Raw genomic sequence first — 26,820 nt, 5'->3', positions numbered from 1 at the left:
GGAATATTGTGATGTCATACGTCATCGAACATTGTGATGATAAGTGCATGTAGCATTGTGATGACAGGAGTCATGGAACATTGTGATGACAGGGGTGAGGGAGTATTGTAATGAATAGTGATGTAACATTGTGATATCAGTGGTTAGAGAGCATACTGATGAGAAGTGCATGGAGCATTGTGATGACAAGTTTAATGGAGCATTGTGATGACAAGATTGTGGAGCACTGTGATGACAAGCGCATGGTGCATTGTGATGAAGTGTCATGGATCATTGTGCTGACAAGGGCATGGAGCATTGTGATGACAACAGTCATGGAGCATTGGGCTGAGAAAGGCATAGAGTATTGTGATGACAACTGTCAAAGAGCATTGTGATGAAGATTTCATGGAGCATTGAGGTTAAAAAGGTCACAGAGAATGTTGATGACGAGGGCATGGACTATTGTGATGACAAATGTCATGAAGCATTGTGATGACTGTAGTCACGGAGCATTGTGATAACAAGGGCATGGAGCATTGTGATGACAAGGGCATGGAACATTGGTCTAATAAGTTTCAAGGATTATTGCAATGACAGTTGGAATGGCGCATTGGGATGACAAAGGCATGGACCATTGTGAAGACCAGGTCATGCAGTATTATGAAGACAGGTATCAGGGAGCATTGTGATGATATATGTAATGGCCCATTGTGATGACAATCGCATGGAACATTGTGATGCCAACTGTCATGGAGGATACTGATGACAAAGGTAATGGAGCATTGTGATGACAATGGCTTGGAACATTGTGATGACAAGGGTCAGAGAGCATTGTGCTGGCAAGTGCATGGAGAATTGTGATGACTCGGTTCATGGAGCATTTGGATGACAAGCTTGTGGAGTATTTTGATGACAATGGCATGGATTATTGTGATGAAAATGGCATGGGGCATTGTGGTGAAAACATCATGGAGCCTTTTCGTGACAGGGTTCAAGGAGCATTCTGACGAAAAGAGTCAGGGAGCATTGTGGTGACAAGTGTATTGAGAATTGTGATGAAAAACGTCATGGAGCATTGTGCTGACAAGCGCATGGAGCATTGTGATGACAACGGTCACGGAGAATTGTGCTGAGAAAGGCATAGAGTATTGTGATGAAAATTTCATGGAGCATTGAGGTTAAAAATGTCACAGAAACTGTTGATGACGAGGGCATGGACAATTGTGATGACAAAGGTCATGAATCATTGAGATGACTGGAGTCACGGAGCACTGTGATGACATGGGTCATGGAGCATTGTGATAACAAGTGCATGGAGCATTGTGATGACAAGTGCACGGAGCATTGGTCTAATAAGTTTCATGGATTATTACAGTGACAGTTGGAATGGTGCATTTTGATGACAAGGGCATGGAGCATTGTGAAGAGCAGGTCATGCAGTGTTGTGAAGATTGGTGTCAGGGAGCATTGTGATGACATATGTAATGGCCCATTGTGATGACAATGGCATGGAGCATTGTGATGCCAAGTGTCATGGAGGATTCTGATGACAAAGTTAATGGAGCATTGTGATGACAATGGCTTGGAGCATTGTGATGACAAGGGTCAGGGAGCAATGTGCTGACAAGTGCATGGAGAATTGTGATGACAAATATCATGGAGCATTCTGATGACAAGCTTGTGGAGTATTTTGATGAAAATGGCATGGATCATTGTGATGAAAACGGCATGGGGCATTGTGATAAAAAAGGCATGGATCCATTTCGTGACAGGGTTCAAGGTGCATTCTGATGACAAGTGTCAGGGAGCATTGTGATGACAAGTGTATTGAGAATTGTGATTACATAAGTCATGCAGCATTGTGATGAAAAGGGAATGGAGTATTGTGATGACAGGCATCATGGAGCGTTGTGATGACAAGTTTTATGGAACATTTTGATCACAAGGATTTGGAGCATTGTGATTAGAGAGGTCATGGAGCATTATGATTTCATTGTGATGACAATTGCATGAAGCATTATGATGGAGGGCATGGTGCATTGTGATGACAGGGTTCATGGAGCATTGAGATGAATAGGGGCATGGAGCATTGTGATTACAGTAGTCTTGGAACATTGTGATGACAGGTGTAATGGAGCATTGTGATGGCAAGTGCATGGAGCACTGTGATGAGGAGGCCATGGAGCATTCTGATGACATGCATCATGGAGCTTTGTGATGACAAGGGCATGGATCAATGTGATGAGAGCGATCATGGAGCATTGTGATGACAATGACATGGAGCATTGTGATGCCAAGGGTCATGGTTCTTTGTGATGACAAAATCATGGAGAATTTTGATGACAAGGGCGTGGTGCATTGTGACGAGAAAGGAAGGGAGCATTGTGATGACAGGATCATGGAGCAATTTGATGAAAAGTGTCATGGAAAATTTTGATGACAGGGTTTATGGAACATTGTGATGTCAGGGGTCATGGAACATTTTCATGACAGGGGTTATGGACCATTGTGATGACACTGGAGTGGTTGTATTGTGATGACTAGTGAGGGAACATTATAATATCAGTGGTGAGAGAGCATTTTGATAAGACGTGCAAGGAGCATTGTGATGACAACGTTTATGGAGCATTGTGATGACATGGGTCGTGGAGCACAGCGCTGACAAGTGCATGGAACATTGTGATGACAAGGGTCATGGAGCATTTTGATGACAACGGCCATTGAGAATTTTGATGAAATGGTCGTGAAGCATTGTGATGACAGAGGCACGGAGCTTGCTAAGACAGGGGTCATGGAGCATTGTGCTCACAAGCGCATGTAGCATTGTGATGACAACGGTCATGGAGCATTGTGCTGAGAAAGGCATAGAGTATTGTGATGACAAGGGTCAAAGAGCATTGTGATGAAAAGTTCATAGAGCACTGAGGTTAAAAAGGTCACAGAAACTGTTGCTGACGAGGTTATGGACCACTGTGATGACAAAGGTCATGAAGCACTGTGATGACTGGACACACGGAGCATTGTGATGACATGGGTCATGGAGTATTGTGATAACAAGGGCATGGAACATTGTGAAGACGAGTTCATGCAGTATTGTGAAGTCTGGTGTCAGGGAGCATTGTGATGACATATGAAATGGCCCATTGTGATGACAATGGCATGGAGCATTGTGATGACAAGTGTTATGGAGGATTCTGATGAAAAAGGTAATGGAGCATTGTGATGACAATGGCTTGGAGCATTGTGATGACAAGGGCATGGAGCATTGTGATGACAGGGGCATGGAAAATTGTTCTAATACATTTCATGGATTATTGCAATGACAGTTGGAATGGCGCATTGTGATGACAAGGGCATGGAGCATGGTGAAGACCAGGTCATGCAGTATTGTGAAGACTGGTGTCAGGGAGCATTGTGATGATATATGTAATGGCCCATTGTGATGACAATGGCATGGAGCATTGTGATGCCTAGTGTCATGCAGGATTCTGATGACAAAGTTAATGGAGCATTGTGATGACAATGGCTTGGAGCATTGTGATGACAAGTGTCAGGGAGCATTGTGCTGGCAATTGCATGGAGAATTGTGAAGACACGGGTCATGGAGCATTTAGATGACAAGCTTGTGGAGTATTTTGATGACAAAGGCATGGATTATTGTGATGAAAATGGCATGGGGCATTGTGATGAAAACGGCATGGAGCCTTTTCGTGACAGGGTTCAAGGAGCATTCTGACCACAAGAGTCAGGGAGCATTGTGATGACAAGTGTATTGAGAATTGTGATGACAAAGGTCAAGGAACATTGTGATGGCAAGGGTCATGGAGCATTGAGTTGACAAAGGGATGTAGCATTGTGGTAACAAGTGTCACGGAGCATTGTGATGAAAAGTTCATGGAGCATTGTGGTGAAAAAGTTCACAGAGCCTTGTGATGATGAGGGCATGGATCATTGTGATGACACAGGTCATGAAGCTTTGTGATAACTGAAGTCAAGGAGCACTGTGATAACTGCAGTCATGGAGCATTGTGATGACAAGGGCATGGAGCATTGTGATGACACGGGCATGGAGCATTGGCCTGACAAGTTTCAAGGATAATTTTTTGACAGTGGGCATGGCACATTGTGATGACAAGGTCATGCAGTATTGTGAAGACAGGTGTCAGGGAGCATTGTGATGACATATTTCATGTTCCATTGTGATGACAATGGCATGGAGCATTGTGATGTCAAGTGTTTTGGAGGATTGTGATGACAAAGGTAATGGAGCATTGTGATGACAAGAGCTTGGAGCATTGTGATGACAAGGGTCATGGAGCATTTTGATGACAACGGCCATTGAGAATTTTGATGAAAAGGTCGTGAAGCATTGTGATGACAAAGGCATGGAGCTTGTTATGACAGGGGTCATGGGGCATTGCGATGACATGTGCATGGAGAATTGTGATGACAAAAGCATGTAACATTGTGATGAGAACTGTCATGGAGCATTGTGATGACAAGGACGTGGAGAATTGTGATGACAAGGGACATGGAGCAGTGTGATGACCAGGGCATGGTTTATTGTGATGGCAAGACCGTGGAGCATTGTGATGAAAAGACCATGGATAATTGTGATGACGAGCGTCATGTAGCACTGTAATGACAAGGGCTTTGGAGCATTGTGATGTCAGGGGACATGGAGCACTTTGATGAAAAGGGTCATGGAGCATTTTGATGACAGGAGTTATGGAACATTGTGATGTCATCGGTCATCGAACATTGTGATGATAAGTGCATGTAGCATGGTGATGACAGGAGTCATGGAACATTGTGATGACAGGGATGAGGGAGTATTGTAATGAATAGTGATGTAACATTGTGATATCAGTGGTGAGAGAGCATATTGATGAGAAGTGCATGGAGCATTGTGATGACAAAGTTAATGGAGCATTGTGATGACAAGATTGTGGAGCACTGTGATGGCAAGCGCATGGTGCTCTGTGATGACATGTGTCATGGAGCATTGTGCTGAGAAAGGCATAGAATATTGTGATGACAAGGGTCAAATAGCATTGTGATGAAAATTTCATGGAGCATTGAGGTTAAAAAGTCACAGAGACTCTTGATGCCGAGGTCATGGACCATTGTGATGACAAAGGTCATGAAGCATTGTGATGACTGTAGTTACGGAGCATTGTGATAACAAGGGCATGGAGCATTTTGATGACAATGGCATGGAACATTGGTCTAAAAAGTTTCATGGATTATTGCAGAGACAGTTGGAATGGTGCATTGTGATGACAAGGGCATGGAGCATTGTGAAGACCAGGTCATGCAGTATTGTGAAGACTGTTGTCAGGGAGCATTGTGATGACATATGTAATGGCCCATTGTGATGACAATGCCACGGAGCATTGTAATGCCAATTGTCATGGTGGATTCTGATGACAAAGGTAATGGAGCATTGTGATGACAGTGGCTTGGAGCATTGTGATGGCAAGGGTCTGGGAGCATTGTGCTGGCAAGTGCATGGAGAATTGTGATGACAAGGGTCATGGAGCATCTGGATGACAAGCTTGTGGAGTATTTTGATGACAATGGCATGGATTATTGTGAGGAAAATGGCATGGGGCATTGTGATGAAAACAGCATGGAGCCTTTTCTTGACAGGGTTCAATGATCATTCTGACGACAAGGGTCAGGGAGCATTGTGATGACAAGTGTATTGAGAATTGTGATGACAAAGGTCATGGAACATTGTGATGATAAGGGCATGGAGTATTGTGATAACAGGCATCATGGAGCGTTGTTATGACAAGTGTTATGGAACATTGTAATCACAAGGGTTTGGAGCATTGCGATGACAGAGGTCATGGATCATTTTGATTTCAAGGAGCATGGAGCATTGTGGTGACAAGGGCATGAAGCAATGTGATCCCAAGGTTCATGGAGGATTGTGATGACAAAGGTAATGGAGTATTGTGATGACAAGCGCATAGAGCATTGTAATGACAAGGTCATGAAGCCTTTTGCTGAAAAGGCATGGAGCATTGTGATGACAGGTGTCATGGCGCACTGTGATGACACCTGTCACAGAGCATTGTGAATACAGTGGTCATGGAGCATTGGGAGGACTAGGGAACGGATCATTTTTATGACAAGGGTCATGGAGTTTGGGCTGAATATATTCATGGAGTATTGTGATGACAGGTGTCATGGAGCATTTTGATGACTAGGTAATGGGGCATTGTGATGACAAGAGTCCCGGATCATTGTGTTGTCAGGTGTCATGGAGTGTTGTGATGACTGTGGTCATGGAGCATTGTGATGATATTGGTCATGGAGCATTTTGATGACAAGGAAATGGAGCTTTGTGATGACAGAGGTCATGGATCATTTTTATTTCAAGGAGCATGGAGCACTGTGATGACAAGGTCATGAAACAATGTGATCCCAGTGTTCATGGAGGATTGTGATGACAATGGTAATGGAGTATTGTGATGACAAGTGCATAGAGCATTGTAATGACAAGGTCATGTAGCATTTTGCTGACAAAGGCATGGAGCTTTGTGATGACAGGTGCCATGGAACTCTGTGATGACAAGTGTCACGGAGCATTGTGAATACAGGGGTCAAGGAGCATTGGGGTGAAAGGGCATGGATAATTGTGATGACAAGGGTCATGGAGCATTGGGATGAAATATTCATGGAGTATTGTGATGACAAGGGATATGGAGCGCTGGGATGACAGGGGTCATGGAGCATTGTGATGAGAAGTTCATGGAGCATTGAGCTGAAAATGTTCATGGAGTATTGTGATGACAGGTGTCATGGAGCATTGAGATGACAAGGTACTAAAGAATTGTGATGAGAAGACCATGGAGCCTTGTGATGATATGTCTCATGGAACATTCTGATGAAAAGGGGCATGGAGCATTGTGATTACAGGGGTTGTGGAGCACTGTGATGACAAGGGCATGGAGCATTGGGATGAGAAGGCCATGGAGCCTTGTCATCACAGGGTTCAAGGAACATACTGACGACAAGTGTCAGGGAGCATTGTGATGACAAGGGTATTGAGCATTGTGGTGACAAAAGTCATGGAGCATTGTGATGAGAAGACCATGGATAATTGTGATGACGAGCGTCAAGGGGCGTTGTGATGATAGGTGTTATGGAACATTTTGATCAAAAGGACTTGGAGCATTGTGATGAGAGAGGTCATGGAGCATTATGATTTCATTGTGATGACAATAGCATGAAGCATTATGATGGTGGGCATGGTGCATTTTGATGACAGGGCTCATGGAGCATTGAGATGAAAAGGGGCATGGAGCATTGTGATTACAGGGGTCATGGAGCTTTGTGATGACAGGTGTAACGGAGCATTGTGATGGCAAGGGCATGGAGCACTGTGATGAGAAAGTCATGGAGCATTGTGATGACATGTGTCATGGAGCTTTGTGACGACAAGGGCATGGAGCAATGTGATGAGAGCGATTATGGAGCATTGTGATGACAATGACATGGAGCATAGTGATGCCAAGGGTCATGGTTCTATGTGATGACAAAGTCATGGAGCATTTTGATGACAAGGGCGTTGTGCATTGTGATGAGAAGGACAGGGAGCATTGTGATGACAGGGTCATGGAGCAATTTGATGAAAATGGTCAAGGAACATTTTGATGACAGGGGTTATGGAACATTTTGATGTCAGGGGTCATGGAACATTTTCATGACAGGGGTTATGGAACATTGTGATGACAGGGGAGTGGGTGTATTGTGATGACTAGTGAGGGAACATTTTGATATCAGTGGTGAGAGAGCATTTTGATAAGACGTGCAAGGAGCATTGTGATGACAAGTTTTATGGAGCATTGTGATGACATGGGTCATGGAGCACTGTGCTGACAAGCACGTGGAACATTGTGATGACAAGGGTCATAGAGCATTGAGTTGACAAAGGGACGGAACATTGTGATAACAAGTGTCACGGTGCATTGTGATGAAAAGTTCATGGTGCATTGTGTTGACAAAGTTCACAGAGCCTTGTGATGATGAGGGCATGGATCATTGTGATGACACAGGTCATGAAGCCTTGTGATGACTTGAGTCACGGAGCATTGTGAGGACTGGTGTCACGGAGCATTGTGATGACAAGGGCATGCAGCATTGTGATGACAGGGGCATGGAACATTTGTCTGACATGTTTCATGGATAATTCTGTTGACTGTGGGCATGGCACATTGTGATGACAAGGGCATGGAATACTGTGAAGACAGGTGTCAGGGAGCATTTTGATGACATATTTCATGTTCCATTGTGATGACAATGGCATGGAGCATTGTGATGTCAAGTGATTTGGTGGATTGTGATGACAAAGGTAATGGAGCATTGTGATGACAAGGGCTTGGAGCATTGTGATGACAAGGCTCATGGAGCATTGTGATGACAACGGCCATTGAGAATTTTGATGAAAAGGTCGTGAAGCATTGTGGTGACCCAGGAATGGAGCTTGCTATGACAGGGGTCATGGGGCATTGCGATGACATGTGCATGGAGAATTGTGATGACAAGGGACATGGAGCACTGTGATGAGAACTGTCATGGAGCATTGTGATGACAAGGACGTGGAGAATTGTGATGACAACGGACATGGAGCACTGTGATGACCAAAGCATGGAGCATTGTGATGGCAAGACCCGTGGAGCATTGTGATGAGAAGACCATGGATAATTGTGATGACGAGCGTCATGGAGCACTGTAATGACATGGGCTATGGAGCACTGTGATGTCAGGGGACATGGAGCATTTTGATGAAAAGGGTAATGGAGCATTGTGATGACATGGCTTATAGAACATTGTGATGTCATATGTCATCGAACATTGTGATGATAAGTGCATGTAGCATTGTGATGAAAGGAGTCATTGAACATTTTGATGACAGGGGTGAGGGAGTATTGTAATGAATAGTGATGTAACATTGTGATATCAGTGGTGAGATAGCATATTGATGAGAAGTGCATGGAGCATTGTGATGACAAGGTAAATGGAGCATTGTGATGACAACATTGTGGAGCACTGTGATGACAAGCACATGGTGCATTGTGATGACATGTGTCATGGAGCATTGTGCTGACTACGCATGCAGCATTGTGATGACAATGGTCATGTAGCATTGTGCTGAAAAAGGCCTAGAGTAGTGTGATGACAAGGGTCAAAGAGCATTGTGATGAAAATTTCATGGTGCATTGTGGTGACAAAGTTCACAGAGCCTTGTGATGATGAGGACATGGATCATTGTGATGACACAGGCCATGAATCCTTGTGATGAGTTGAGTCACGGAGCATTGTGAGAACTGGTGTCATGGAGCATTGTGATGACAAGGGCATGCAGCATTGTGATGACAGGGGCATGGAGCATTGGTCTGACATGTTTCATGGATAATTGTGTTGACTCTGGGCATGGCACATTATGATGACTAGGGCATGGAATATTGTGAAGACAGGTGTCAGGGAGCATTGTGATGACATATTTCATGTTCCATTGTGATGACAATGGCATGGAGCATTGTGATGTCAAATGATTTGGAGGATTGTGATGACAAAGGTAATGGAGCATTGTGATGACAAGGGCTTGGAGCATTGTGATGACAAGGGTCATGGAGCATTGTGATGACAACGGCCATTGTGAATTTTGATGAAAAGGTCGTGAAGCATTGTGGTGACACAGGAATGGAGATTGCTATGACAGGGGTCATGGGGCATTGCGATGACATGTGCATGGAGAATTGTGATGACAAGGGACATGGAGCACTGTGATGAGAAGGCCATGGAGCATTCTGATGACATGCGTCAAGGAGCTTTGTGAAGACAAGGGCATGAAGCAATGTGATGAGAGCGATCATGGAGCATTGTGTTGACAATGACATGAGGCATTGTGATGCGAAGGATCATGGATCTTTGTGATGACAAAGTCATGGAGCATTTTGATGACAAGGGTGTTGTGCTTTGTGATGAGAAGGGCAGGGAGCATTGTGATGACAGGGTCATGGAGCAATTTGATGAAAAGTGTTATGGAACATTTTGATGACAGGGCTTATGGAACATTGTGATGTCAGGGGTTATGGAACATTTTCATGACAGGGGTTATGGACCATTGTGATGACAGGGGCGTGGGTGTATTGTGATGACTAGTGAGGGAACATTTTGATATCAGTGATTAAAGAGCATTTTGATAAGACATGCAAGGAGCATTGTGATGACATGCGTCATGGAGCACTGTGTTGACAAGCCCATGGAACATTGTGATGACAAGGGTCATGGAGCATTGAGTTGACAAAGGGACGGAGCATTGTGATAACAAGTGTCACGGAGCATTGTGATGAAAAGTTCATGGAACATTGTGGTGACAAAGTTCACAGAGCCTTGTGATGATGAGGACATGGGTCATTGTGATGACACAGGTCATGAATCCTTGTGATGACTGGAGTCACGGAGCATTGTGAGAACTGGGGTCATGGAGCATTGTGATGACAATGGCATGGAGCATTGTGATGACAGGGGCATGGAGCATTGGTCTGACAAGTTTCATGGATAATTGTGTTGACAGTGGGCATGACACATTGTGATGACAAGGTCATGGAGTATTGTGAATACAGGTGTCAGTGAGCATTGTGATGACATATTTCATGTTCCATTGTGATGACAATGGTATGGAGCATTGTGATGCCAAGTGTTATTGAGGATTGTGATGACAAAGGTAATGCAGCATTCTGATGACAAGGGCTTGGAGCATTGTGATGACAAGGGTCATGGAGCATTTTGATGACAACGGCCATTGAGAATTATGATGAAAAGTTCGTGAAGCATTGTGATGACAGAGGCATGGAGCTTGCTATGACAGGGGTCATGGGACATTCCGATGACATGTGAATGGAGAATTGTGATAACAAAAACATGTAACATTGTGATGAGAACTGTCATGGAGCATTGTGATGACAAGGACGTGGAGAATTGTGATGACAAGGGACATGGAGCATTGTGATGACCAGGGCATGGAGCATTGTGATGGCAAGACCGTGGAGCATTGTGATGAGAAGACCATGGAAAATTGTGATGACGTGCTTCATGGAGCACTCTAATGACATGGGCTATGGAGCATTGTGATGTCAGGGGACATGGAGCATTTTGATGAAAAGTGTCATGGAGCATTTTGATGACAGGGCTTATGGAACATTGTGATGTCATAGGTCATCGAACATTGTGATGATAAGTGCATGTAGCATTGTGATGAAAGGAGTCATGGAACATTGTGATGACAGGGGTGGGGGAGTATTGCGATGAATAGAGATGTAACATTGTGATATCAGTTGTGAGAGAGCATATTGATGAGAAGTGCATGGAGCATTGTGATGACAAGGTTAATGGAGCATTGTGATGACAAGATTGTGGAGCGCTGTGATGGCAAGCGCCTGGTGCCCTGTGATGACATGTGTCATGGAGCATTGTGCTGAGAAGCGCATGGAGCATTGTGATGACAACGGTCATGGAGCATTGTGCTGAGAAAGGCAGAGAGTATTGTGATGACAAGAGTCAATGATCACTGGGACGAAAATTTCATGGAGCCTTGAGGTTAAAAAGGTCACAGAGACTGTTCATGATGAGGGCATGGACCATTGTGATGACAAAGGTCATGAAGCATTGTGATGACTGGACTCACGGAGCATTGTGATGACATGGGTCATGGAGCATTGTGGTAACAAGTGCATGGAACTTTGTGATGAAAAGGGCATGGAGCATTGGTCTAATAAGTTTCATGGATTATTGCAATGACAGTTGGAATGGTGAATTGTGATGACAAGGGCATGGAGCATTGTGAAGACCAGTTCATGCAGTATTTTGAACACTGGTGTCAGGGAGCATTGTGATGACTTATGTAATAGCCCATTGTGATGACAATGGCATGGAGCATTGTGATGCCAAGTGTCATGGAGGATTCTGATGACAAAGGTAATGCAGCATTGTGATGAAAATGGCTTGGAGCATTGTGATGACAAGGGTCATGGAGCATTCTGATGACAAGGTTGTGGAGTATTTTGATGACAACGGCATGGAGCATTGTGATGAAAACGGCATGGGGAATTGTGATGAAAAAGGCATGGAGCCTTTTCGTGACAGGTTTCAAGGAGCATTCTGACGACAAGTGTCACGGAGCATTGTGATGACAAGTGTATTGAGAATTGTGATGACAAAGTTCATGGAGCCTTGTGATGAAAAGTGCATGGGGTATTGTGATGACAGGCATCATGGAGCGTTGTGATGACAAGTGTTATGGAACATTGTGATCACAAGTGTTTGGAGCATTGTGATGACAGAGGTCATGGATCATTTTGATTTCAAGGAGCATGGAGCATTGTGATGACAAGGGCATGAAACATTGTGATCCCAAGGTTCATGGAGGATTGTGATGACAATGGTAATGGAGTATTGTGATGACAAGTGCATAGAGCATTGTAATGACAAGGTCCTGTAGCATTTTGCTGAAAGAGGCTTGGAGCCTTGTGATGAGAAGACCATTGAGCCTTGTGATGATATGTCTCATGGAACATTCTGATGAAAAGGGGCATGGAGCCTTGTGATTACAGGGGTCGTGGAGCACTGTGATGACAAGGGCATGGAGCATTGGGATGAGAAGGCCATGGATCCTTGTCATCACAGAATTCAAGGAGCATACTGACGACAAGTGTCAGGGAGCATTGTGATGACAAGGGTATTGAGCATTGTGGTGACAAAAGTCATGGAGCATTGTGATGAGAAGACCATGGATAAATGTGATGACGAGCGTCATTGTGTGTTGTGATGATAGGTGTTATGAAACATTTTGATCACAAGGATTTGTAGCATTGTGATGAGAGAGATCATGGAGCATTATGATTTCATTGTGATGACAATAGCATTAAGCGTTATGATGGTGGGCATGGTGCATTGTGATGACAGGTTTCATGGAGCATTGAGATGAAAAGGGGCATGGAGCATTGTGATTACAGGGGTCTTGGATCATTGTGATGAGAGGTGTAATGGAGCATTGTGATGGCAAGGGCATGGAGCACTGTGATGAGAAGGCCATGGAGCATTCTGTTGACATGCGTCATGGAGCTTTGTGACGACAAGGGCATGAAGCAACGTGATGAGAGCGATCATGGAGCATTGTGATGACAATGACATGAGGCATTGTGATGCGAAGGATCATGGATCTTTGTGATGACAAAGTCATGGAGCATTTTGATGACAATGGTGTTGTGCTTTGTGATGAGAAGGGCAGGGAGCATTGTGATGACAGGATCATGGAACAATTTGATGAAAAGTTTTATGGAACATTTTGATGACAGGGCTTATGGAACATTGTGATGTCAGGGGTGATGGAACATTTTCATGACAGGGTTTATGGACCATTGTGATGACAGGGGAGTGGGTGTATTGTGATGACTAGTGAGGGAATATTTTGATATCAGTGGTGAAAGAGCATTTTGATAAGACCTGCAAGGAGCATTGTGATGACATGCGTCATGGAGCACTGTGTTGACAAGCGCATGGAACATTGTGATGACAAGGGTCATGGAGCATTGAGTTGACAAAGGGACGGAGCATTGTGATAACAAGTGTCACGGAGCATTGTGATGAAAAGTTCATGGAACATTGTGGTGACAAAGTTCACAGAGCCTTGTGATGATGAGGGCATGGGTCATTGTGATGACACAGGTCATGAATCCTTGTGATGACTGGAGTCACGGAGCATTGTGAGAACTGGGGTCATGGAGCATTGTGATGACTAGGGCATGGAGCATTGTGATGACAGGGGCATGGAGCATTGGGCTGAAAATGTTCAATGATTATTGTGATGAGAGGGGTCATGGAGCATTGTGATGACTAGGGAATGGAGCATTGTGATGACAAGAGTCTCGGATCATTGTGTTGTCTGGTGTCGTGGAGTTTTGTGATGACAGTGGTCATGGAGCATTGTGATGATATTGGTCATTGAGCATTGTGGTGAGAAGGTCATGGAGCACTGGGCTGAAAATGTTCATGGAGTATTGTGAAGGCAGGGGTCATGGAGCATTGTGATGACAAGGGAATGGAGCATAGTGATGACAAGGTCCTGGAGCATTGTGATGAGAAGAACATGGAGATTTGTGATGACAAGTCTCATGGAGCATTCTGATGAAAAGGTGCATGGAGCATTGTGATGGCAAGGGCATGGAGCATTTTGATTAAAGGTGTCTTGGAGCATTGTGATGAAAAGGGCATGCATCATTGTGATGAAAAAGGCATGGAAACTTTTCATGACAGGGTTCAAGCAGCATACAGACAACAAGTGTCAGGGAGCATTGTGATGACAAGTGTTTTGAGCATTGTGATGACAAATTTCATGGATCATTGTGATGAGAAGACCATGGATATTTGTGATGATGAGCGTCAGGGGGTGATGAGATGATAAGTGTTATGGAACCTTGTGATCACAAGGGTTTGGAGCATTATGATGACAGAGGTCATGGAGCATTTTGATTTCATTGTGATGACAATAGCATGAAGCATTAAGATGATGGGCAAGGTGCATTGTGATGACAGGGTTCATGGAGCATTTAGATGAAAAGGGGCACGGAGCATTGTAATTACAGGGGTCTTGGAGCATTGTGATGACAAGGGCATGGAGCACTGTGATGAAAAGGGCATGGAACATTCTGATGACATGTGTCATGGAGCTTTGTGTTGCCAAGGGCATGGAGCATTGTGATTACCAGGGTCTTGGATCATTGTGATGGCAAGGGTCATGGAGTCTTGTGATGACAAGGCCGTGAAACATTGTGATGGCTGGGGTCATGGAGCATTGTTATGACAGAAGTAATGGAGCATTGTGATGAGAAGGGTCATGGAGCCTTGTGATGTCAAGGCCATGGAACATCGTGATGGCAGGAGTCATGGAGCATTGTCATGACAGGGGTAATGGAGCATTGTGATGGCAAGGGCATGGAGCATTGTGATGAGAGGGGCATCGAGCATTGTGATGACAAGTGTCATGGAGCTTTGTGATGACAAAGGCATGGAGAAATGTGATGAGAAGGTTCATGGAGAATTGTGATGGCAATGACATGGAGCATTGTGATGCCAAGTATCATGGAGCTTTGTGATGACAAAGGTCATGGAACATTTTTATGACAAGGGCGTGGTGCATTGTGATGAGAAATGCAGGGAGCATTTTGATGACAGGGTCATGCAGCAATTTGATGAAAAGTGTAATGGACAATTTTGAGGACTGGGGTTATAGAACATTGTGATATCAGGGGTCAAGGAGCTTTTGGATGAATATGGTCATGGAGCATTTTGATGACAGGGGTTATGGAATATTGTGATGTCAAGGGTCATGGAACATTGTGATGATAAAGGGATGTAGCAATGTGATGACAGGAGTCATGGCACATTGTCTTTACAGGCGTGAGGGAGTATTCTGATGACTAGTGATGGAACACTGTGATATCTCTGGTGAGAGAGCATTTTGATGAGAAGTGCATGGAGCACTGTGAATACAGGGTTTATGGAGCATTGCAATGACAAGGTTGTGGAACGTTGTGATGAAAATCGTTTGGCACATTGTGATGACAAGGGTTCTGGGGCATTGTTCTGACAAAGACATGGAGCATTGTGATGACAAGGGTCACGGAGCACTGTGATGAATAGTTCATGGAGCATTGTGGTTACAAATGTCACAGAGCATTGAGATGATGCGTGCATGGACCATTGTGATGACAAACGATATGAAGCATTGTGACGACTTGAGTCACGGAGCATTGTGATGACAGGGTTCCTGGAGCATTGTGATGACAAGGGCATGGAGCATTGTGATGAGAAGGGAATGGAGCATTGCTCTAACAAGTTTCATAGATTATTGTGATGACACTGGTCATGCAGCATTGTGATGACAAGGGCATGGAACATTGTGATGAGAAGGTCATGGAGTATTGTAAAGACAGGTGTCAGGGAGCATTGTGATGACATAGGTCATGGTCCATTGCGAGGACAATGGCAGGGAGCATTGTGATGCCAAATGTAATGGAGGATTGTGATGACAAATATAATGGAGCATTGTGATGACTAGGGCTTGGAGCATTATGATGACAAGGGCCATTGAGATTTTTTATGACAAGTCTTGAAGCATTGTGATGACAAGGTCCTGGAGCATTGTGATAAGAAATCCATGGAGCCTTGTGATGACAAATCTCATGGAACATACTGATGAACAGGGGCATGGACCATTGTGATTACATGTGTCTTGGAACATTGTGATGACAAGGGCATGGATCATTGTGAGGAGAAGGCCAAGGAGCATTCTAATGACATGAGTCATTGAGCTTTGTGATGACAGGGGCATGGAGCATTGTGATTACAGGGGTCTTGGAGCATTGTGATGAAAAGGGCATGGATCATTGTGATGAAAAAGGCATGGAGCCTTGTCATGACAGGGTTCAAGGAGCATACAGATAACAAGTGTCGGGGAGCATTTTGATGACAAGTGTATTGAGCATTGTGATGACAAAGGTCATGGAGCATTGTGATGAGAAAACCATGGATAATTGTGATGACGAGCGTCATGGGGCATTGTGATGACAAGTGTTATGGAATATTGTGATCACAAGGGTTTGGAGCATTGTTATGACAGAGTTCATGATGCAATTTGATTTCATTGTGATGACAATAGCATGAAGCATTATGATGATGGGCATGGTGCATTGTGATGACAGGGTTCATGGATCATTGAGATGAAAAGGGGCATGGAGCATTGTGATTACAGGTTTCTTGGAGCATTGTGATGAGAAGGGTCTTGGAGCCTTTTGAAGACAAGGCCATGGAGCATTCTAATGACATGTGTCATGGAGCATTGTGATGAAAAGGGCATGGAGTAATGTGATGAGAGCTTTCATGGAGCACTGTGATGACAATGACATGGAGCACTGTGATGCCAAGGGTCATGGATCTTTGTGATGACAAAGGTAATGGAGCATTTTGATGACAACGGCGTTGTTCATTGTGATGAGAAGGGCAGGGATCATATTGATGACAGGTTTATGGAGCAATTTGAGGAAATGGGTCATGGAACATTTTGATGACAGCTGTTCTAGAACATTGTGATGTCAGGGGTCATGGAGCATTTTGATGAAATGGGTCATGGAGCATTTTGATGACGGGTTATGGAACATTTTGATGTCAGGTGTCATCGAACATTGTGATGATAATGCATGTTGCATTGTGATGACAGGAGTCATGGAACACTGTGATGACAGGGGTGAGGGATTATTGTGACGAACAGTGATGTAACATTGTGATATCTGTGGTGAGAGAGCATTTTGATGAGAAGTGCATGGAACATTGTGATCACAAGTTTTATAGAGCATTCTGATGACAAGATTGTGGAACACTGTGATGACAATTGCATGGTGCATTGTGATGACATGTGTCGCGGAGCATTGTGCTGACAAGCACATGGAGCATTGTGATGAAAAGTGTCATGGAACACTGTGCTGAGAAAAGCATAGAGCATTGTGATGACAAGGGTCAAAGAGCATTATGATGAAAATTTCATGGAGCATTGTTGTAAAATAGGTCACAGAGACTGTTGATGATGAGGGCATGGACCATTGTGATGACAAAAGTCATGAAGCATTGTGATGACTGGAGTCACGGAGCATTGTGATGACAGGGGTCATGGTGCATTGTGATAACTCGGGCATGTAGCATTGTGATGACAAGGGCATGGAGCATTCTAATAAGTTTCATGGATTATTGTGATGACAGTTGGAATGGCGCATTGTGATCACAAGGGCATGGAGCATTGTGATGACCAGGTCATGCAGTATAGTGAAGACAGGTGTCAGGGAGCATTGCGATGACATTTGTAATGGCCCAATGTGATGACAATGGCATGGAGCATTGTGATGCCAAGTGTCATGGAGGATTCTGATGACAAATCTAATGGAGCATTGTGATGACAGTGGCTTGGGACATCGTGGCGACAATGGTCAGGGAGCATTTTGCTGACAAGTGCATGGAGAATTGTGATGACAAGGGTCAAGGAGCATTCTGATGACAAGCTTATGGAGCATTTTGATGACAATGGCATGGAGCATTGTGATGAAAATGGCATGGGGCATTGTGGTGAAATAGGCATGGAGCCTTTTCGTGACAGGGTTCAAGGAGCATTCTGATGACAAGTGTCAGGGAGCATTGCGATGACAAGTGTATTGAGTATTGTGATGACAAAGGTCATGGAGCATTGTGATGCAAAGGCATGGAGTATTGTGATGACAGGCATCATGGATCGTTGTGATGACAAGTGTTATGGAACACTGTGAACACAAGGGTTTGGAGCATTGTGATGACAGAGGTCATGGATCATTTTGATTTCAGGGAGCATGGAGCATTGTGATGACAAGGGCATGACGCAATGTGATCCCAAGATTCATGGAGGATTGTGATGACAATGGTAATTGAATATTGTGATGACATGCGCAAAGAGCATAGTAATGACAAGGTCATGTAGCATTTTTCTGACAAAGGCATGGAGCATTGTGATGACAGGTGTCTTGGAACATTGTGACGACAAGTGTCAGGGAGCCTTGTGATGACAAGGCCGTGGAACATTGTGATGGCAGGGGTCATGGAGCATTGTGATGACAGGGGTAATGGAGCATTGTGATGAGAAGGGCATGGAACATTCTGATGACATGTGTCATAGAGCTTTGTGAAGACAAGGGCATGGAGCATTGTGATTACAGGGGTCTTGGAGCATTGTGATGACAAGTGTCATCGAGCCTTGTGATGACAAGGCCCTGGAACATTGTGATGTCAGTGTTCATGGAGCATTGTTATGACAGGGGTAATGGAGCATTGTGATGAGAAGGGTATGGAGCATTGTGATTCCAAGGTTTATGGAGCACTGCGATGACAAATTTGTGGACCGGTGTGATGAAAAGTGCGTGGCACATTGTGATGACACGGGTCATGGAGCATTGTGATGAAAATTTCATGGAGCATTGTGGTTACAAAGGTCACAGAGCCTTGTGATGATGCAGGCATGGACCATTGTGATGACAAATATTATGAAGCACTTTGATGAATGGAGTCACGGAGCACTGTGATGACAGGGGTCATGGAGCATTGTGATGACAAGGGCTTGGAGCACTGTGATGAGAGGGGAATGGAGCATTGGTCTGTCAATTTTCATAGATTATTGTGATGACAGTGGACATGGTACATTGTGATGACAAGGGCATGGACCATTGTGACGAGAAGGTCATGGAGTATTGTGAAGACAGGTGTCAGGGAGCATTGTGATGATATATGTCATGATCCATTGCGATGAAAATGGCAGGGAGCATTGTGATGCCAAATGTAATGGAGGATTGTGATGACAAATATAATGAAGAATTGTGATGACTAGGGCTTGGAGCATTATCATGACTAGGGCCATTGAGAATTTTCAGGACAAGGTCGTGAAGCATTGTGATGACAATTTCCTGGAGCATTGTGATGAGAATACCATGGAGCCTTGTGATGACAAATCTCATGGAGCATACTGATGAAAAGGGGCATGTAGCATTGTGATGACAGGAGTCATGGAACATTGTGATGACAGGGGTGAGGGAGCATTGTGACGAATAGTGATGTAACATTGTGATATCAGTGGTGAGAGAGCATTTTGTTGAGAAGCGCATGGAGCATTGTGATGACAAGGTTTATGGAGCATTGTGATGACAAGATTGTGGAGCAATGTGATGACAAGCGCATGGAGCATTTTGACGACATTTGTCTTGGAGCATTTTCCTAACTAACACATGTAGGATTTTGATGACAAGGGTCTTGCAGCATTGTGCTTAGAAAGGCACAGAGCATTGTGATGACAAGGGTCAAAGAGCATTGTGATGAAAAGTTCATGGAGCATTGTGGTTAAAAAGGTCACAGAGACTGTTGCTGACGAGGGCATAGACCATTGTGATGACATACGTCCTGAACCATTGGGATGACTGGAGTCACGGAGCACTGTGATGATAGGGATCATGGATCATTGTGATGACAAGGGCATGGAGCATTGGTCTAATAAGTTTCATGGATTATTGCGATGACAGTTTGAATGGCACATTGTGATGACAAGGGCATGGAGCATTGTGATGACCAGGTCATGCATTATTGTGAAGACAGGTGTCAGTGAGCATTGTGATGACATATGTAATGGCCCATTGTGATGACAATGGCATGGAGCATTGTGATGACTAGTGTCATGGAGGATTCTGATGACAAAGGTAATGGAACATTGTGATGACAATCGCTTGGAGCGTTGTGATGACAAGTGTTATGGAACATTGTGTTCACAAGTGTTTGGAGCATTGTGATGGCAGAGGTCATGGATCATTTTTATTTCAAGGTGCATGGAGCATTGTGATGACTAGGACATGCCACAATGTGATCCCAAGGTTCATGGAGGATTGTGATGACAATGGTAATGGAGTATTGTGATGACAAGCGAATAGAGCATTGCAATGACAAGGTCATGTAGCATTTTGCTGACAAAGCTATGGAGCATTGTGATGACAGGTGCCATGGAGCACTGTGATGACAAGCGTCACGGAGCATTGTGAATACAGGGGTCATGGATCATTGAGATGACAAGGGCATGGATCACTGTGATGACAAGGGTCATGGAGCATTGGGCTGAAAATGTTCAAGGAGTATTGTGATGAGAAGGGTAATGGATCATTGTGATGACTAGGGAATGGAGAATTGTGATGACAAGAGTCTCGGATCATTGTGTTGTCAGGTGTCATGGAGTTTTGTGATGACAGTGGTCATGGAGCACTGTGATGATATTTGTCATTGAGCATTGTGATGAGAAGGTCATGGAGCATTGGGCTGAAAATGTTCATGGAGTATTGTGAAGGCAGGGGTCATGGAGGATTGTGATGACAAGGGAATGGAGCATAGTGATGACAAGGTCCTGGAGCATTGTGATGAGAAGAACATGGAGACTTGTGATGACAAGTCTCATGGAGCATTCTGATGAAAAGGGGCATGGAGCATTCTGATGAAAAGGGGCATGGAGCATTGTGATTACTGGGCTCTTGGAGCATTGTGATAACAAGGGCTTGGAGCATTGTTAGGAAAATTCCATGGAGCACACTGCTGACATGCGTCATGGAGCTTTGTGATGACAAGGAAATGGAGCATTTTGATTATACGGGTCATGGAGCATTGTGATGAAAAGGGCATGGATCATTGTGATGAAAAAGGCATGGAGCCTTGTCATGACAGGGTTCAAGGAGCATACAGACAACAAGGGTCAGGGAGCATTGTGATGACAAGTGTATTGAGCATTGTGATGACAAATTTCATGGAGCATTGTGATGAGAAAACCATGGATATTTTTGATGATGAGCGTCAGGGGGTGATGTGATGATAAGTGTTATGGAATATTGTGATCACAAGGGTTTGGAGCATTATGATGACAGAGGTCATGGAACATTTTGATTTCATTGTGATGACAATAGTATGAAGCATTATGATGATGGGCATGGTGCATTGTGATGACAGGGTTCATGGAACATTGAGATGAAAAGGGGCATGGAGCATTGTAATTACAGGGGTCTTGGAGCATTGTGATGACAAGGGCATGGAGCATTGTGATGAAAAGGCCATGGAACTTTCTGATGACATGTGTCATGGAGCTTTGTGATGCCAATGGCATGGAGCATTGTGATTACCAGGGACTTGGATCATTGTGATGGCAAGGGTCATGGAGTCTTGTGATGACAAGTCCATGGAATATCTTAATGGCAGGGTTCATGGATCATTGTCATGACAGGGGTCATGAGCATTGTGATGAGAAGGGTCATGGAGCCTTGTGATGACAAGGCCATGGAACATCGTGATGGCAGGTTTCATGGAGCATTGTCATGACAGGGGAAATGGAGCATTGTGATCGCAAGGGCATGGAGCATTGTGATGAGAAGGGCATCGAGCATTGTGATGGCAGGGGTCAGGGAGCATTGTTATGACAGTGGTAATGGAACATTGTGATGACAAGGGCATGTAGCATTTTGATGAGAAGGCCAAGGAACATTCTGATGACATGTGTCATGGAGTTTTGTGATGATAAGGGCATGGAGCATTGTGTTTACAGGGGTCTTGGTACATTGTGATGACAAGCGTCATGGAGCCTTGTGATGACAAGGTCCTGGAGCATTGTGTTGAGAAAAACATGGAGCCTTGTGGTGACAAATCTCATGGAGCATACTAATGAAAAGGGGCATGGTCCATTATGATTACTGGGGTATTGGAACTGTGTGATGACAATGGCATGGAGCATTGTGAGGAGAAGGTCAAGGAGCATTCTAATGACATGCGTCATTGAGCTTTGTGATGACAAAGGGACGGAGCATTGTGATTACAAGTGTCTTGGAGCATTGTGATGAAAAGGGCATGGATCATTGTGATGAAAAAGTCATGGAGCCTTGTCATGACAGGTTTCAAGGAGCAAAGAGACAACAAGTGTCAGGGAGAGTTTTGATGACAAGTGGATTGAGCATTGTGATGACAAAGATCATGGAGCATTGTGATGAGAAGACCATGGATAATTTTGATGACGAGTGTAATGGGGCATTGTGATGACAACTGTTATGAAATATTGTGATCACAAGGGTTTGGAGCATTGTTATGACAGAGTTCATGAAGCATTCTGATTTCATTGCGCTGACAATAGCCAGAAGCATTATGATGATACGCATGATGTATTGTGATGACCCGGTTCATGGAGCGTTGACATGAAAAGGGACATGGAGCATTGTGATTACAGGTGTCTTGGAGCATTGTGATGACAAGGGCATGGAGCATTTTGATGAGAAGGCCATGGAACTTTGTGATGACATGTGTCATGGACATTGTGATGACAAGGGCATGGATCATAGTGATTACAGGGGTCTTGGAGCATTGTGATGACAAGTGTCTTGGAGCCTTGTGATGACAAGGCCGTGGAACATTGTGATTGCAAGGGTCATGGATCATTGTTATGACAGGGGAAATGGAGCATTGTGATGAGAAGGGCATGGAGTATTTGGATTACTAGGTTTATGGAGCATTCCTATGACAAAATTGTGGACCATTTTGATGAAAAGAGCGTGGCATATTGTCATGACAAAGGTCATGGAGCATTTTTCTGACAAAGGCATGGAGCATTGTGATGACAATGGTCACGGAGCATTGTGATGGAAATTTCATGGAGCATTGTGGTTACAAAGGTCACAGAGCCTTGTGATGACGCGGGCATGGACCATTGTGATGACAAATGTTATGAAGCATTGTGATGCCTGGAGTCACTGAGCATTGTGATGACAGGGGTCATGGAGCATTTTGATGACAACGGCATGGAGCATTGTGATGTCAAGGGCATGGATAATTGGTCTGACCAGTTTCATAGATTATTGTGGTGACAGTGGACATGGTGCATTGTGCTGACAAGGGCATGGATCACAGTGATGAGAAGGTCATGGAGTATTGTGATGACAGGTGTCAGGGAGCATTGTGATGACATATGTCATGGTCCATTGCGATGACAATGGCAGGGACCATTGTGATGCCAAATGTAATGGAGGATTGTGATGAAAAATATAATGGAGCATTGTGATGACTAGGGCTTGGAGCATTATGATGAGAAGGGCCATTGAGAATTTTCAGGACAAGGTCATGAAACATTCTGATGACTAGGTCCTGGAGCATTGTGATAAAAAAACCATGGAGACTTGTGTTGACAAATCTCATGGAGCATACTGATGAAAAGGGGATGGACCACTGTGATTACAGGGGTCTTGGAACATTGTGATAACAAGGGCATGGAGCACTGTAAGGGGAAGTTTAAGGAGCATTCTAATGATATGCGTCATAGAGCTTTGTGATGACAAAGGCATGGAGCATTGTGATTACAGGGGTATTGGGGAATTGTGATGAAAAGGGCATGGATCATTTTGATGACAAGGGCATGGAACAGTAGTCAAGTAAGTTTTATGGATTATTGCGATGACAGTTGGAATGGCGCATTGTGATGACTAGGGCATGGAGCATTGTGATTACCAGTTCATGCATTATTGTGAACACAGGAGTCAGGGAGCATTGTGATGACATATGTAATGGCCCATTGTGATAACAATGGCATGGAGCATTGTGATGCCAAGTGTCATGGATGATTCTGATGACAAAGGGAATGGAGCATTGTGATGACAATGGCTTGGAGCATTGTGATGACAAGGGTCAAGGAGCATTGTGCTGACAAGTGCATGGGGAATGGTGATGACAATGGTCATAGAGCATTCTGATGACAAGCTTATTGAGTATGTTGTTGACAATGGCATGGAGCATTGTGGTGAAAACGGCATGGGGAATTGTGATGAAAAAGGCATGGAGCCTTTTCGTGACAGGGTTCAAGGAGCATTCTGACGACAAGTGTCAGGGAGCACTGTGATGACAAGTGTATTGAGAATTGTGATGACAAAGGTCATGGAGCACTGTGATGAAAAGGTCATGGAGTATTTTGATGACAGGCATCATGGAGCGTTGTGATGACAAGTGTTATGGAACATTGTGATCACAAGGGATTGGAGCATTGTAATGACAGAGGTTTTGGCTCATTTTGATTTCAAGGATCATGGAGCATTTTGATGAGAGGGGCATGAAGCAATGTGATCCCAAGTTTCATGGAGGATTGTGGTGGCAATGGTAATGGAGTATGGTGATGACAAGCGCATAGAGCATTGTAATGATAAGGTCATGTGGCATTTAGCTGACAAAGGCATGAGTATTTTGATGACAGTTATCATGGAGCAATGTGAGGACAAGTGTCACGGAGCATTTTGAATACAGGTGTCATGGAGCACTGGGATGACATGGGCAGGCATCATTGTGATGAGTATGGTCATGGAGCATTGGGCTGAAAATGTTCATGGAGTATTTTGATGACAGGGGTCATGGAGCATTGTGATGACAAGGGAATGGAGCACTGTGGTGACAAGGGCATGGAGCACTGTGATGTGAAGACCATGGAACCTTGTAATGACTAGTCTCATGGACCATTCTGATGAAAAGGCGCAGGGAAAATTGTGATTACAGGTGTCTTGGAGTATTGTGATGACAAGGGCATGGAACATTATGATGAGAAGGCCATGGAGCATTCTGATGACATGCGTCATGGAGCTTTGTGATGACAAGTGCAAGGAACATTGTGATCAAAGTGGTCTTGGAGCATTGTAATGAAAAGGGCATGGATCATTTTGATGAAAAAGGCATGGAGCCTTGTCATGAAAGAGTTCAAGGTGTATACTGATGGCAATAGTCAGGGAGCATTGTGCTGACAAGTATATTGAGCATTGTGATGACAAAAATCATCGTGCATTGTGATGAGAAGACCATGGAGAATTGTGATGAGCAGCATCATGGGGCATTGTGATGACAAGTGTTATGGAACATTGTGATCACAAGGGTTTGGAGCATTGTGATGACAGAGTTCATGGAGCATTTTGATTTCATTGTGATGACAATAGCATGAAGCATTATGATGATGGGCATGGTGAATTGTGATGACAGCGTTCATGGGGCATTGTGATGAAAAGTGGCATGGAGCATTGTTCTGACAAGTTTCATGGTTTATTGTGATAAGAGTGGGCATAGCACATTGTGATGACAAGGGCATGGAGCACTGTGATGACAATGTCATGGATTATTGTGAAGAAAGTTTTCAGGGAGCATTGTGATGAAATATGTCATGTTCCAGTTTGATGACAATATCATTGATCATTGTGATGCCAAGTTTCCTGGAGGATTGTTGTGACAAATTAAAGGAGCATTGTGATGACAAGGGCATGGTGCATTGTGATATCAAGGGCCATTTATAATTTTAATGTCCAGGTTGTGTAACATTGTGATGACAAGCGCATGGAGCTTCCTATGACATGGGTCATGGAGCATCGCGATGACAATTGCAAGGAGTATTGTGATGACAAGAGCATATAACATTGTGATGTGAAGTGACATGGAGCATTGTAATGACAAGGACGTGGAGAATTGTGAGGACAAGGGACATTGACCTTTGAGATGACAAGGCATGGAGCATGGTGACGGCAAAACCGTGGAGCATTGTGATGAGAAGACCTTGGGTAATTGTGATGTCGAGCATCATGGAGCACTGTAAGGACAAGTGGCATGAAGCACTGTGATGACAGGTGTCAGGGAGCATTGTGATGAGAGGCGTCATAGAGCATTGTGATGAAAAGGGCATGAAGCATTGTGATGACAAGTGCATGGAGCATTGTGATGACAAATGCATGGAACATTGCAATGACAAGTGCATGGAGAACTGTGATGAAAAGAGCATGTAACATTGTGATGAGAAGTGTCATGTAGCATTGTGATGACAAGGACGTGGAGAATTGTGATGACAAGGGACATGGACCATTGTCATAACCAGGGGATGGAGCATTGTGATGACAGGGGTCATGGAGCATTATTATGACAAGGGCAATGGTGCACTCTGACAAAAGATATCACTTATGAAGAGAATGTAAACATGGCTACATATGAACTGAATTAGGGAAGAGAACAGATTCTCAGATTTAGAAAACTCACTTATGCTTGCTTAAGGGGAAAGAGAGGTGGGGAGATGCACAAAACAAAATTTTGATATTAGCAGAGGAACCGTTCAATAATCCTAAAACAGAAGAGAAAAGCCCTACTCCTTCCTCAGTGAACGAAACTCAACATCGCTATTGC

This window comes from Mesoplodon bidens (genome assembly GCF_964165515.1).
Source record: "Mesoplodon bidens genome assembly, contig: HAP1_SCAFFOLD_34, whole genome shotgun sequence".
Lineage (NCBI taxonomy): Eukaryota > Metazoa > Chordata > Mammalia > Artiodactyla > Ziphiidae > Mesoplodon > Mesoplodon bidens.
The sequence above is the reverse complement of the archived record's forward strand: the minus strand, read 5'-3'. Positions refer to the sequence as shown.